General features: G+C 42.3%; 1 protein-coding gene across 5 annotated transcripts in view; it reads left to right on the top strand.

The window, feature by feature from the left end:
• Nucleotides 1-6,406: 6,406 nt before the first annotated feature.
• garre1 (granule associated Rac and RHOG effector 1) overlaps nt 6,407-16,548 on the top strand; it is a 200,728-nt gene continuing 190,586 nt past the window's right edge. For all 5 annotated transcript variants that reach the window (XM_048605757.1, XM_048605759.1, XM_048605760.1 and 2 more), the window contains exon 1: nt 6,407-6,512. The gene's annotated coding sequence lies outside the window, so the exon portion shown is untranslated. The remainder of the gene's footprint in view (nt 6,513-16,548) is intronic.

A 16,548-nucleotide genomic window follows, 5' to 3' on the forward strand; every position in this document is an offset into this window, starting at 1 on the left:
TTTCCTTCACAGATGCTGCCAGACCTGCTGAGCTTTTCCAGCAACTTTGTTTGTGTGTTAGATATGGAACTCATTGCCACACAAGGCTGTGGAGGCCGGATCATTGAGTGCATTGAAAACAGAGTTAGGTAGGTTCTTGATTAGTAAGGGGATTAGTTACAGGGAGAAGGCAAGAGAATGAGGTTGAGAAATATATTAGCTATGATCAAATGGCAGAGCAGACTTGATGGGCCAAATGGTCTAATTCTGCTCCTATATCTTATGACCTTATGGATTCCATGATTGGGCAACATTCACTAAACCATTCCAAGCGTTTGAATAATTATGCTAATGAGCAATTTAGCATTGCCAGTCTGGTTCACAATGTGGTGCATTTGCGGGAGCTACATTTATTAATAACAAGACTCTGTTCTTTGCAAACAGAAAGAATGTACACACACTGTACCTGTTTCAACTCAACAAAGCGGCTAACAGCTCAACAGCTCTTCTCTTTCCTTTGGTTAGCTTCTTTTCTTGCGGTTTCACTGAAGGAACAGGAGGAGGCTATTTAGTCCTTGCAGCTATTCTGCCATTCCATTAATTAAGTTGATTAGATTTATTTATTGTCAAGTGTATTTTGTTACAAAACATAGTGAGAAGTGTTGTATAATGTCACCGCTCTCTGCCACCATCTTAAAACACAGAAAAATAAATCAAAACAGAGAATATAAAGGCTGAAAAATAAATTTTAAAAAAAGTGTCCAACTTTACAGTCCTTCTTGTTAAGTGCTCTGCCATGGGCTATGGGCCTAGTGGCCAGGCTCGAGTCCCCTTTGCCAAGTCTCTGCCGCTGGAACAGAAGTCACCACTTTTTGGTGCCATTTCACCTCCACTGATGCCCTTGCCACTAAGAATCTTCGCTGAACCTTGCCAATGCAGACACCACTGATGCTGTTGGATACCACACTGGCCCAAACTCAACTCCACCACCTCCATGAGTCTGCTTCAGCTCACCTCACCAATGCAAACACTGCTGTTACCGCTGGGGCTTATACTGGGCCCGAACTCACCTCCGCTGCTGCCTCCATGAAGCTGCGCCGGACACAGACTCCACCAGGAACCCAAACTCACCTCTGACGCTGTCATGTGTCCAAACTGGGCCCACTCGAGTCGGCACTGGGTTCACTCACCGCTGCCGATGCACATCACTACAACCGAGCTCTTCAACAAGAGGTAAGTAAAATAAAAGAGAAAAAAAAATGAACAAGAGAAAGAAAGAAGAAAAATGAAAAGAAACCAAAAGAAAAGTGGATGGAGCAGATGAGCTCTGGGCTCAGAAACCCTTCTCCATCAACATCTTACTGAAATCATGGCTGACCAATCCAACTGCTACATTTACCATTTCCCCATAGCTCTAAATGCCTTCAGATAACTAAACTCCACCTGTCTCAGATTAATGCATCCATCCTCAACTGCTATTTGTAGATGAGAATTTTTAAGCCTGTACCGTCCTTTGCGTGAAGAATTGTTTTGAAACTTTGCACCTGAAGGGCCTGGTTCTATGTCTAAGATTGTGTGAGAGAGAATGATGATGACATACAAGAGGATTTGCCATTAGATGGCAACGCTTATGTACCTTCAGAAATATCTTTGTGCAACACAAGTGGTACCATGGTTTGGGAACGGTGTGTTTCGTTATTGATTATTTCACCCTCTCAAAAAAAAGGACATTTTGTGAAGGATTTTCCATTTAACACGATCTGCCGAGGATCTTCATGTAGTTGGATTGTCTTAAAAAGAGTCCACATTACAGAGGAGGTGGTGCTGGAGGTCTTAAAACACATAAACCCCTGGGACCTGTTCAACTGTATCCCAAAACATTATGGGAAATTAGGAAAGAAATTGCGGGACCCTGTGCACAGATATTTGTATCATCGACAGCCATTGGTAAGGTGATGGAAGACTGGAGGGTGGCTATTGTTCTTATTTAAGAAAGGCTGTAAAGAAAAACCAAGGAACTACAGAACAGTGAGCCTGATGTCAGTGGTGGGTAAGCTGTTGGAGGGGATTATGAGAGACAGGGTCTACATGCATTTGCAAAGAAAAGAACTGATTAGGGATAAGAGATAGCAAAAACTGCAGAGGCTGGAAGTCAGAGTCGATACAGCATAGAGCTGGAGGAACACAGCAGGTCAGGCAGCATCAGAGGAGCAGGAAAGTTGATGTTTCCGGTTGGGACCCTTCATCATGATAGTTAGTGTGACTTTCTGCATGGGAAATCATGTCTCACTAACTTGACTGAGCTTCTTGAAGAGATGACCAAGAAGATAGATGAAGGCAGAGCAGTAGGTGTGGTTTACATGGGATTTAGCAAGGCATTTGATAAGGTTCTGAATGGTAGAGTGGTTAGTAAGGTTAGCTCACATGAGATCCAGGGTGACCTAGCCAATTGGATACAAAATTGGCTTGATGGTAGGAAACAAAGAGCAGTGGTAGAGGGTTCTTGTACAGACTGGAGGCCTGTGACCAATGGTGTTCCACAAGGATTGATGCTGGGTCCAGTGTAGTTCTCCATTTATATAAATGATTTGGATGAGAATTTAGGAGGCATGGTTAGTAAGTTTGTGGATGATACCAAAATTGGTGGTGTAGTGAAGAAGGTTATCTAAGAGTACAATGGGATCTTGATCAACTGGGCCAGTGGGCCAAGGAATGGCAGATGGAGTTTAATAAAACATATGTGAGGTGTTGCATTTTGGTAAGACAAACCAGGGCAGGACTTACACAGTTAATGGTAGGGCCCTGAGGTTGGCTGTCGAACGGAAAGACCTAGGGGTGCAGGTACATTGTTCCTTGAAAGTGGCGTCACTGATAGACAGGGTGGTGAAGAAAGCATTTGGCATGCTCGTCTTCATCGGTCAGAGCATTGAGTGCAGGAGTTGGGATATCATGTCATAGCTGCATAAGACATTGGTAAGGCCACATTTGGAGTACTATGTACAGTTCTGATCACCTTGCTATAGGAAGGATGTTGTGAAACTTGAAAGGATGCAAAAAAGATTTACAAGGATGACTGGAAGGTTTGAGTTATAACGAGAAGCTGGATAGGGGTTGGGACTTTTTTCCCTGGAGCATTGGAGGCCAAGGGGTGACCTTATAGATGTTTATAAAATCATGAGGAACATAGAAAAGGTGAATAGCCAAGATCTTTTCTCCAGGGTAGAAGTGTCCAAAACTAGAGGGCCTATGATTAAGGGAAAGATTTAAAAGGCACTGAGGGGAAATATTTTCACATAGAGGATTGTGCATGTAATGGATGAGACCAAACATCCTCAAAATATTTTAAGAAGATGGCCTAGACCCCAACATTTTCTTATTTTTAAAGTCAAGTGTAAGGTGTTGTGTTCCAATGCAATTCAATTGATTAGATACTACCAGGTTTAAAGCAAAACACATCTTATTCTTACACACAAACAAATACAAACAAAAGAAAGAAGAAGAATTGGAATAACAACTCTGTTGGAAAAATTAGCAGGATAATAGATTATTTAACTACCAACAGCAACTGTTTCAATATAGTAACATCCCATAAACACACCCTTGGCAAAGGCAAATTCAGTAAAATAGATTTTCTCACATGCAATTCTAGCAGCAGGAAGAGAACCCCAGCTTTTAGCTGTAACAGAGAGAGGAATAAGAGCTTCCACATCCAGCTTCAAGACCCCAGCAACTACTGAAAGTTAAACTAAATGTTGACTCTCATCCCTTCATGTTGCTTCTATTGTTCCAACTTAAAAAGACATCCAAAGCCTCATATGATGTTTACTTTATTGGCTACAAACAGACTGCTTAACTCTTCTGTCTCAACTTGTCTTCATAAAAACAGCCAGGACAAAATACATCTCTTAAAGCCACAGTATTGTCACATGTGTATATGGAACAAGCTGCCAGAGGAAGTAGCAGAGATGAGTACAATTACATCATGTAAAAGACATTTGGACAGGTTCATGGATAGGAAACGTTTAGAGGGATATAAAGTCAAACAACATGAAAACAGACCTTTTGGTCCAACTTGTCTGCACTGACCAGACGTCCCAATTTATCTAGTCCTATTTACCAGCATTTCGCACAAACCCCTCTAAACTCTTCCTATTCATATACCCATCCACATGCCTTTTAAATGTTGTAATTGTACCAGCCTTCATCACTTCCTCTGACAGCTTACTCCATATGCGCACCACCCTCTGCGTGAAGAAGTTATCCCTCAGGTTCTTTTTAAATCTTTCCCCTCTTATTTTACACTTTGTAATTCAAATCTCATGGTGTTCATTTTGCAATCTTTTAGTCCAACTGCACATCCTTAACCACAAACGGGGTCAGTTTGCTCAGTTGGCTGGATGGTTTGTTAACAACATCAACAGCTTTTTTTCAATTCCAGCACTGGACTCTCCTTCTCAACCTTGCCATAGCTCTGAGGCATGATGATCCTCAGGTTTAACCACCAGTTCTCTCTCTCACTCACTCACTCAGACAGCAGTCCTATGATTTGATTTGATTTGATTTATTATTATCACAAGTACCTAGGTACAGTGAAAAGTTTTGTTTTGCGTACACTACAGGCAGATTATAACATACAAAGATCATAGGGTGTTTGAACAGATTGAGGAATACAAAGTTACAGCTGCAGAGAAGGTACACAAAAAAAAAACAAGATCAACATTGGATTTGAAAATTGAGAGATCCAATCTGAAGTCTAACAGTGGGGAAGACTTTTACCTTAACCACAGCATCATAGTGCCTGTTCACTGAGATGTCCTGTAGAGGGCCCTACTTCATTTCCATCAACTTGTTTGGAATAGTATTGAATAAGAATAATATTGAATTAACACATGAAAATGATAAATCTAACTAACAGCACCTGTGAGATAGCAAGAACTGCAGATGCTGGAGTCAGAGTCAATACTGTGTGGAGCTGGAGGAACACAGCAGGTCAGGCAGCATCAGAGAAGCAGGAAAGTCGACATTTCAGGTTGGGACCCTTCATCAGGACAAGTAACAACACCTGTAATTTGTTAGCCTATAACATTTTATTTACCAACATTCCAAACAAACTTCGATTGGGCCGAACAACCTTTTCACATTCCTGACTAAAAACAAAAAATGCTGGAAATCACTGTATTCAGGCAGCATCCATTGAGAAAAAGCAAGTTAACGTTTCGAGTCTAGATGACTCGTCATCAGAGCATATCAGCTCTGACTCATCCACACTCGAAATATTAGCTTGTTGTCTCTCCATGGATGGTGCCTGACTCACTGTGATTTCCAGCAATTTTTTTGTTTTCAGTAGATTTCAGCATCTGTAGTAATTTGCTCATACATTGTGTTTTCACATTCCTGACTTATCTTGTGTAACCATTGTTAGATGGGAAGGTGAGTAGAACTGTTATGACCTAAAACGTTAACTCTGATTTCTTTCCATAGATGCTGCCAGGCCTGCTAAGCCTTTCCAGCAATTTCTGTTTTGGTTTCTGATTTGCAGCATCCACAGTTCTTTCAGTTTTTAGAAGATCATCTTCTCACGTTTTGAAACCAATGTTATATTGCAATCCCCAAAATAAGAAATTTCGATGTTCAATTGTCTATACTAGTTCTAAATCCACAAAACTGGAGCCAGCTACTGAAACCCTCTTCCCCACTTTTAACCCAAAACTATCCCTGTATTTTTCCAACATTGTTCTACTGGCCAATCGCAGGCAAATGGGACTAATTTAGTTTAGGAAAACCGGTCGGCATGGACGAGTTGGGCCGAAAGGTCTGTTTCCGTGTTGTATGTCTGTGACTGATTCAAGATGAGGTTGCAGATTCCCCTTTAATAAATCTGCGGCGCCTGTTCCTTTAAAACGCGAAGAGAACTACAAGTCCCAGAACACACCACGCCACACATGCGCTCTAGGAAACTACATTTTTCAGCTCTTTAAGGTTATTTTCGAAATTTTATAACAACATAGCGGGAAAAAGATAACAAACTGCCAGAAGGGAACAGCTGTTATAATTTCTAACCTAATGGATTTCTTTCTTTTGGGGGAAAAGTATCGGCTGGTATGTCCATGACGTTATTTCCTGTTCAGCCGCACTTGGTAACGGATAAGTCCAATGTCAGAAACAGGTGGGGGAGTTAATCAGAGGAAAGTAGAAAGTTATCAGGGTTCCTCTTCCTGGATTCCTAAATATCATAGATTACATGATAAATATATCTATATTATAATCTAGATGATTGGCCGTTTCTTTTGGATTTGTATACGGCGTCAAAACGAGTGAGGTGAGAGCCAGTGACCTCCCTGGGTGGAATGGAGGAGCCCGGTTTCCTGCCGGCCGCCGCGCGCGCACCCGTTAGGTGGTAGCGGGGGCGCGCGGGGAGGTTCGGGAGCGGGAGCGCGCGTCGGCGTCAGCGGGAACGAGCGGCGGCAACAGGAGAGCGAGAGACGGCGTCCAACCTTCCCGCAGCCGTAAAACCGGAGCCCGAGAGCGAGGAGGTAGGGCCTGGAGGGGAATGGATTGGGGGAGGGAGAGAGAGGTTAAATAGTGGGGGGAGCGGTTAATGGAGGGAGGGGGACGTGAGGGGGGGGGGGGCGGTTGGAGGAGGGGGGGGGGGGGGAGGGGGGGAGAGGGAGGGGGGGCGGGGGGGGGGGGGAAGAGAGTGTCAGGGAAAGAAGGTGTAGGGGGTTCAGTCAGGGAAGAAGGGGATTGTCAGGAGGTTGAAGGAGGGCCTGGGTGGAGATGGGAAGGAGGTGTCAGTGAGAGCGGAGTTGGGGGTGACTCTGGCAAGGGTTTTGGGGGTGGGGTGGTGTTCACTGTCTGGGTCTGTGATAGCAGGATCTGGGAGAGGGCTAAGTGGTCTGCAGAGGAGAGAAAGAGGGGGAGGATGTGTCATTGGTTGGGGGGGGGGAAGGGAAGGGGATCAGTGCTTGAGCAGGGGAAGGACTGAGGTCGAGGGTCTTTGGAAAGAGGATCTTGGTGGAGGGGAACAGGTTTAGAGCTTTTATGGGAGTGGACAGGGGGTGTTTGGGGTCAGGATCTTGAGGATGGTTTCTCTTTGGGTGAGGGTATCTAGAGGATTGGATGATCAATGATCAGGGCATAGGGCTGGCGTTTAGGTTTTCAGGACACTTAGGATATTGGGGAGCAGCGAGTATGAAGGAGGGAATATTGAGGTGAAAAAAGGGGTGTATCAGGGAGGGAGTGAGTTAGGTTACTGATGAGTGTATGGAGGCGATCAGTATGTGTGCAGGAATGGACAATTGGGACAGGTGAGAAGAGAGAATATTGGGTTCCATTACTCACTATGTTTCTTCACTGAGCCTAAGCTACCTTAGGGGCAGTGGGCTGGTGTTGGAAGCAAGGGCAGTATGTCACTGTCTCCTTCCACAAGCCCCATTGCCTTCCCCCTCTAGTAATTTAGTGCAGGGTGGTGGGGGAAGGTGCAGAGAGACCCTTGAACCCATCGATTCAGCCAATAATTTATATTCCAAATCTACCTTTCAGCAGCCCCTGCTGCTCCAGGTGTGGAGAAAGCGTTCTTTGAAGTCTGTTTTTTTTCTCTCTAAATGAGTCAGTATACCAAATATATATTTATTTATTTAGAAGGGTCATCCATCAGCTAAGCAAAGTGGTGGTAATTGAGTGCGAGTTGTTCATGTTTGTGATCGCTTCCTGATAAGTCGACCGAGTGAGGAAGGGATTCCCCCCATGAATGACAGAATAATTCCTGTTTTTGTTGCAGTGCTGATGAAGGGAGATATGTGGCTGGAACAGGTGGATTTGTTTTGGCTTTCTGTGTTAAGTGAAAGTGTGGTTTGTTGTATTGTCAAACTGTGTTTTGCGTTATGATTCTGCCTCCAGTTCATAGTTCTGCAATCTGATTCAGCTACGTTTTAAATATTTTTATTTACGAAGATTTGGATAGAGAATCACAAACTGTTATCCTTTTCCCATTTTGTGCTTGCGTTTAGGCTTTACAGTTCTGTTTGTTAATGGTTTGTCAACACTATGCTGTTGTTTTTTTATTATTCCACTGAGCTGTTTGAAGTGTTTACATAGAATAATTATACAAAATAATACTGATTGTGGGCCACAATTTCTTTTCTGATGAATTTTGAATCATCCCCAGGGCATAGTTTTATTGGGACGCTATGGAATGCTGGTCTGGGTTGTAGTGGCTTGTGCACATTCTTGGGATGTGATATCATGAGGTGAAGGTTTTTTTTTTGCTGCTTTCAGATTGGAGCTTTGATTTTATTCATTTGCCTTCTCCAACTCTTCCACCACAGATCTTCAAAGTTAAGTAATTATATCTTTATTTTGAAGCTTACAGGCATGATTTGGCTGAGGTAAATTCTAAGATGCTGAAGGTTTTGATAGTGTAGATAAATAGAAACTATTTCCCCTGTTTGGTTCAAAACAAAAGGGCAATACTGAAACATAGAGTTTGACCATTTAGGAGATCAGAAAGTATTTTCTTTTTAAGAAGAGTGAAAATTTGGAACTCTCTTCCCAAAAAGCTCTGGATGCTGGAGACTTCAGGGTTGAGATCAATAAATGTTTGGATATCAAGGGGTATGGAGCAAAGGCAGTTAAATTGGAATTAAAGTACGGATCAACCAGGATCCAGGTGGATAGTGGAACAGGCCATTGGGGCTCCTATGCTATGTTCCTCATTTATTCGTATTTGGAGAACGATATGTTCCTTTAGTGTCTGTGGTCTCGGGACAGGCCAATCTATCCAGCTGTTCTTTGCTGGCACATTGTGAACTTTTAGTTTGTAAATGTCTATCTGGATTTACCATGCTACTGTCAATTTGTGTAAAATGGTGGTTGCTTCTTTGGAAAGTCCTGCAATTCAACAAGTGTAGGATGTTGGAGGAGGTGGCAATACCAGTGTGTTTGATGCATTTTGTTGTTGGGGGCTTTGTGTTTATTTGCACTTTCGGCATAATGAAGTAGTAATCCACCCTGTCTGCAAAGGCATTTGTTTGGTCAATGCAGGCATACAGCATGAGGAATTAAGGATGAGAGAGACTGCCTTGTATTGATGCTTCAATCTGTCCTATGCTGAGAATGTAGAAATGCTGCATCAAAACTGGACACCTTGGGCACAGACTTTGTTGGCCTGATGAAAATGGTCACCATTAGTGCCTGCATTGTCTGGTATAATAAGCGGCTGTACAGAAAAGAGGTTCAAAGGTTTGACATTGTTTCCTGTTGATCAAATTGATCTCTTTGTCTTCTCTCTGATCAGATAAAGGGTAAGAAACAACAACTGTGTGGGTGGAAAAAAACTACTTCACACAGAATAGGGTTTGGGTCTGGAATGCACAGCCTGAAATTGTGTTGGGGGCAAGCTCTATCGAAGTATGAAAGAGGGAATTAGTTTCTATTTGAATCATTATATGCAGAATTATGGGGAAAAGGCAGAATAATCATGAGGTTCATTTGGAGAATCAGTGTAGAGACAATGGGTTGAATGGCAACCTCCTACATCATAATGATTCTGTGAAAAGCAGCCAGATTTTTCATGCCTGATCACTATTTGAGGGTGCTGGTGCTGGTACTGTCTAGACTAAACTATTGTGTAGCCATTTCATTGGGTGCCAGATGTGCTTCAGGCTGTATGCCAACAATTCCTGTTTCTGTCAGTGAGGGCAAAAGAAAGATGAGAACTTAAGGTCATCTAGAATTCTGGGGGTTGCCTGTATCCAACACGCACCAAGTCTTGTTGGCTGTAAACTACTGTGCTCCCTTACCAATATTGGCCTTTTGTCTGGCAACATTTATAAAATTCTCATCCTTGTTTTCAAACCCGTTCATGGTCCCACTCCTCCCTATTCCCTAACCACCTCCAGCTGACATCTTTTATGATGTGAGTCCCTTTAATTTTAGCCTCCTGCATCCCTGACTTCAATTACTCAACCATTGGTAGCCATGGCTTCAGCTGTATGGATGTTGAATGGTGTAATTTGCTCCCTAAATCTCCCAACAGCATTTTCTCCTTTCAGACAGCATGGTACTTAAAACCTACCTCTTTGACCAGGTTTTTGGTCACATGCCCTGATATTTCCCAATGTGACTCAATCACATTTTGTTCCATGATTTGTTCTATTTTGTAAAAACTGTTATGTAAAGGCAACAGTTTAGGTGAAAATCAGAACACTGACTTATTGCTTTCTTGTTTTGAAATGAAGTGGACGAGGCACAAGCACTTTACCACCATTTGCCTTTCATGTTGCAATTCTTGCAGTGGAAAGTTTGGTAAAGAATAAATTTCAATCCTCATAAAAATACCTTAGAATACTGTTATACTTTTTAACCTGTGCTGTGTCTCTGTTATGTTCATTGGAGACCTTTGTATAAAGGAATGTTTGCTGTTGTGAATGCTGAGCATAATCCCTGAAAACATGTTGATATCTTTGGCTACAAAACTCTTACTAAGCATCTGGACTTCACAAACTCAGTCTAATTGTGGAATAATGGCACAGTGGAGTCTGAAAACTATCATGTTATGTTAATTTCTTATTGGGCTTTTAATTTTATTAATTCATTGCTGTAGAGTTGGGGGAATAAAAAGTTCTCTTGTCATGAGTTTGTGAAATGTCTGTGTTCTGTGACAATAACTGTTCAGTTTGCTCAAAAGTGTTCTCACTGTTTTGATATTAGGCAGCAGCTGTCAGTCACTGATAAACAACTAGTGTTGCAGTTTCCCATGATTCAGGTTCCTACACAGTAACAAGAATGTAGCGAATATGCACATGCTCATGCTCTGGTAATTTATATGCCATAGATTATCAAGCTAGTATTCACAGACACTAGTGGGTCCATGGTTGAGGAAGGAAGGGATACCTAGGGTGTCTTCTGCTAAAACATTATTGTTGCTGCTGTTCACTGATTTTTGTTTTAGCAGAGACACTTGCAGTTTGGGCAGCTGAAGCTATTTTAATGGAAGTTAGGGTGGGTCCCAGGAAGATCTCAGCCATGTTGAAGGTTTGATAAATGATTGTTCTGTGTGAAGAACTCCATGGAATAATTTTGTGCAATTATATATCTGTTCATAAACATGTATTCAAGCCTTATTCTCCCAATACCTACTTTGCTCCCTGACCTATATTGATTCCTGGTCAACTAATGCCTCATTTGCAAAATCTCTATCCTTGTTTTAACATCCATCATCTTGGTGCTTCCCTATCTCCGACATCCTCCAACCCCTCACCTCTCTGAGATCCGGTGCTTCTCCAGTTCTGGCTATAACATGTCTCTCGATTTTTATCCTCTACCACTGCTGGTCACGCTTTAGCATCTCAGGTGATAAGCTCTGGAATTTTCTTTCTAAATCTCTCATCTCCACCTCTGTCTCCCTCTTGCTTTAAGGAGCATAGTATGATTTTTAACAGGCATACCAAGCCTAATGCTGGCACCAGTATCAGAGGTCCCATGTTGTAAGCAAGGTAACCACATCTTTGTGAGGGGTTTCAAATTTTAAATGAGAAGGAGTCTTGCAATGGCTGGCCTTGTAGAACGCAAGAATATTCCATCCTTAAACTTATTTGAAACCAACACAGTTCAAAGATTTTTTTTCAAAGGTTGTTTTGCTGTGTTCAAATTATGAAGGATTTTGATAGTGTAAATAAGGAGAAACTGTTTCCATTGGAAGAGGGGAATTGGCAAAAGATCTGAAGGGGTGAGAATTTGTTATGCAATGAGTTATGACATGGCGTACATTGTCTGAAAAGGTACTGGAAGTAGATGCAATGAAACTTTCAGAAAGGAATTGGGGGAGAGCAGGAAATTACAGGGTTACAGGGAAAGAACATAGGGAGTGGAACTAATTTTGTAGCTCTTCAAAGAACTGGAATAGGTCTGATGGGCTAAATAGCCTCCTTCTATGCTCCATGATTCTGAATTGTGAACAACGCCAAAGTTAAATGAGAATAGGAGAGAAGTAATGATTGGTTGACATAAATTTTGGGGATTAGATCGTGGGAGTGAAGCCTTAAAAAGTGAAGGAGCTAATGACTTGGGAATTATAAGTACTCAGTGGGACATGGATTGAATGAAGGTTGAAGCTGAATAAATCAAACTTGAGGGTTTTAAAAACAAACCTTTGGAATTTTCAAGACTGTACAGTGGAGAGCTATTTCAGGAACTGCCTCTCTGTCTTCATATTGTTAACCTCTCCTGTTGTGTTCCTATCCATCACTGTGCAGGAGCTAGGAATGATGACAGAGGTTAGTGGCATAAACTGTGAAAGAAATTTTGAACAAGATTGATCACGTGAGTATTAGGTTATGAATAAAAATATACTGAAGTACTAGATTCACTGGACCTCATTTAAATTCAATTGATATGTCTATAAGATTTTGGAGTAAATTTGTAGCTTGGGTTGTGGGTATTATGGTTGGTTGGCTCGCTGAGCTGGTTCATTGTTGTTCCTCAGACGTTTCATTACCCTGCTGGGTAACATCATCAATGCAGCCTCCGATGAAATGCCGTTGTATTTGCCTGCCTGGTTTTTAAACTCTGGAGTCCATTGAGCTGGATTACCTCACTGGGTAGTGGGTCTTCGGAACTAACCACAAGACTCCTATGACCACTGGGCATCAGAGTGGCACGCAAACCCGCATCAACGCTACAACAACTGCTCACCCGAACCAAAGACCCACTACCCAGTATGGACAGGACCAATGTTATATATAAAATTCCCTGCAGAGACTTTGACAAACACTACATCGGACAAACAGGAAGGAAATTAACAACAAGGGTACATGAACACCAATTGGCTACAAAAAGACACGACCAATACTCACTCATCTCTATTCACGTGGATAAGGAGAATCACCAATTCGACTGGGACAACACCAAGATCCTGGGACAAGCAAAGCAGAGACAGGCACGGGAGTTCCTAGAAGCCTGGCTTTCCACATAGAAAGCCATCAACAAACACATAGAACTAGACCCCATATATGCTCCACTACGACGGAAAACCAAAGTGAGATAATCCAACTCAATGGACTCCAGAGTTTAAAAACCAGGCGGGAAAACACAGCGGCATTTCATCGGAGGCTGCACTGACGATGTTACCCAGCAGGGTAATGAAACATCTGCGGAACAACAACGAACCAGCTCGGCAAGCCAACCAACCACATCAGTTGATATGTATTCATGCACAAACCCATCCTTTATATGATAGTTATTATTGTTTATAATCGAGAAATTTGCTGAGACTTCTACAAAGCAGCGCATTTGAACTCACTGCTGTAGTTAGTCAAAGAAGTTGATTGTACTTTCAGCCCCTTGTGTATGGGCTGACAGTGTCGAGCATCCCAAAATGAATCTCATTTACTGTCCAGGCATCTACTCAGAGCCCTGTATTGGCCTCAGCTTCAGATATTGATCCAATGTTCCCTTAAAAGATGCACAAGTTTATACCTCATGAGACACAGACAGATTGTTCCATGATCCAGTAGATGTCTGTGTAAAGCAGTTTGTTCAAACTTTGTTCTCGTTCTCTGTGTGATACTTTTTGATTCATCCTTCAACACAGTCACTAAACAAAAGAAGTGAAAGATTAGTACATTTCCCATTTGTGTTTAGAATTGGATTGATTGCTGCTGCTTGATTTGTTAGATTTGCAATTGTTTCATTTAGGTTGAAATTGTCCTTTTAACAGTGTTGGGTAAGATTTAATGCAGTAACTGATGGTATAAATAATTATCATTACAGATCTATGGACTTTAATTGAAGGCTAAGATATTAAATGGTAGTGAGACATCGGAATTTTGTGCCTGGATCAGATGTTTTGTCTTTTTTTTTAAACAGCTCCTATTGCTCCATGTTCAGCACACCCATCCCTTACTGGCTAGTGTACCCGATAGGATTGTTTGGGTTTAGAGTACCAGTTCATATCAGTGTTGTAAGTACCAGAGTGGATTCTGTGGTGCGTCCCAAACACACACAACCTATGGAGAAAATTCAGGTCTTACCTGTAAATTGAAATAAAGGGCTGAAGGAACGTGCCACAGAACAGCTGACCTTTTGGAGCAAATCCTTGATTCCAAGAATAGCCTCTGTCACCAAGGGCAATGAAAGTGCAGCAAGTGGTACTCTGGATGAAACCAGCTGATTAGAGACTTAGAATAGAATTTGCCTGTCTGCAGGGTGTTCAGACTGGGATATATTCGTCAGTTGGCTTGACGGTAGGAGACAGAGTGGTTGTCGTGAAGGGTTATTTTTCAGACTGAAGGCCTGTGACCACCACTATTCCACAGTGATTGGTGCTGCGTCCACTGTTGCTATTTATCTAAATGATTTGGATGTGAACATAGCAGGCATGGTTAATAAGTTTGTGAATGACACCAAAATTGGTGGTGTAATGGACAGTGAAGAGGTTGTCTAAGATTACAACGGGATCTGGATCAATGGGTTGAGGAGTGGCAGATGGAGTTTAATTTGGATAAATGTGAGATTTTGTATTTAGGTAAAATGAAGAAGGGCATGACTTACACAGGTAATGGTAGGGCTCTGGATAGTGTTGTGGAACAGAGAGACCTAGAGGTTCCAGCACCCAATTCTTTGAAAGTTGCGTTGCAGGTGGAAAGAAGGAATTTGGCGTGCTTGCCTTCATTGCCCAGACCATTGAGTACAGGAGTTGGGGTATCATGTTCTGGTTATAATGTTGGTGATGCCAATATTGGAGTACTGTAAACAGTTCTGGTCATCCTGCTATAGGAAGGATATTATTAAATTAGAGAGGGTTCTGAAAAGATTTACCAGGATGTTGCCAGGAATGGAGGGTTTGAGTTATAAGGATAGGCTGGAAACTTTTTCACTGGAGCATAGGAGGTTGATCTCCTGGAGGTTTATAAAATCATGAGGGGCACAGATAAAGTGAATAGCAAAGGCCTTTTCCATAGGGTTGAGGGGGTTCAAAACTAGGGTCTGAAGAAGGGTCTAGGCCCGAAACGTCAGCCTTCCTGCTCCTATGGTGCTGCTTGGCCTGCTGTGTTCATCCAGCTCTACACCGTGTTATCTCACCATATTTTTAAGGTGAGAGGAGAAAGTTTTAAAAAGGACATGCGGGGCAGCGTTTTTTTTTACCTAGAGTGGTTTGTATGTGGAATGAACTTCCAGAGGAAGTGGTGGATGCAGGTACAGTTACAACATTTAAAAGACATTTGGATAAGTACACAAATAGGAAAGGTTTGGAGGGATATGGGCCAAACGGAGGCAGGTAGGACTAGTTTAGTTTGGGAATCAGGTTGGCATGGATTAGTTGGCCCGAGAGGTCAGTTTTCCATGCTGTATGACTACGACCCTATAATTTAGGGCAGTTTTCTTTCGGCTCTAATATATAAACAGAAAGTGCTGAAGAAACTTAGCAAGTCTGGTTACGTCTGTGGAGAAGGATACAGAGTTAATGCTTTGAATCTTAATATGATTTTCCTTCAGAAGGTTCAGGGTTCTGAACCATTGGTAACTGTGTCGTGCCCCTGAGCTCTGGAATTCTTTCCCTTGCTCCTGGTTGCCCTTATGTTCCTCGTTGCCCTCTTTCTTTGGCCATCTGCTCTGATATATCCTTGCGTAGCTTGGTCCTAGACAGCACAGAAAAAGGGACCAGTCAAAAACAACCATCTAACTATTCTAAACCCATTTTGCAGCACTTGGTCCAGAGCCTTGTACGCCTTGGCATCACAAGTGTATATATAGATACTTCTTAAATTGTGAGCGTTTCTATCTCTACCACTCTCACAGGTAGTGACTTCCAGATTCCCACCACTCTGGGTTTCAAAAAAAAGTCCTTACATTCCCTGTCCAACTCCTGCCCCAACCTTAAATCTATATCCCTGATCATTGATCACTCCTCCAAGGGGAAAAGTTCTTTCCTGTTTACTCTTCCTATGTCCCTCATAATTTTGTACATAATTATGTTCCCTCTCAGTCTTCTTTGCTCCAAGAAAAGACCTCAGTTTATCCAGCCTCCCTTTATAACTAAAACTCTCCAGCCCAAACAATATCCTGGTAAATCTTCTCCATGTCAAGGTTTATCTATGACACTCTTTTAAAACACCTGGGGACATTTAATGCAAGGCGATAATTATTGCTGTTGGTATTGACTTCTTGTTGGAGGTGTGCAATGGCATTGAATTAGTGGCTGTTTACTATCATGGCCAGGTGGTTCTGCAGTCATTGCCTGATGTCTACATCCAGCAGTCACCGGATAAAATCAGGAGGAACAACTTAGGTGTTCTAGGCCTCTGAGATGCCATCCTTCAAACGAGATGTCTGATGAAGGCCTGCCTGCCTGCTTGGGTGTAAAATATCACATGACACACTTTGCAGAAAAGCAGGGGCATTCTCCCTGGTGACCTGGCCAATATTTATGCCTGATCAATATTACTAAAACAGATTATCTGGTCCTTATCACATTGTTAACACAGTATGGAGCTGGAGGAACACAGCAGGCCAGGCAGCATCAGAGGAGCAGGAAAGCTGACGTTTTGGGTCAGGACCCTTCTTCAGAAA

Source organism: Rhincodon typus, chromosome 15, assembly GCF_021869965.1.
Source record: "Rhincodon typus isolate 14 chromosome 15, sRhiTyp1.1, whole genome shotgun sequence".
NCBI classification, from domain to species: domain Eukaryota; kingdom Metazoa; phylum Chordata; class Chondrichthyes; order Orectolobiformes; family Rhincodontidae; genus Rhincodon; species Rhincodon typus.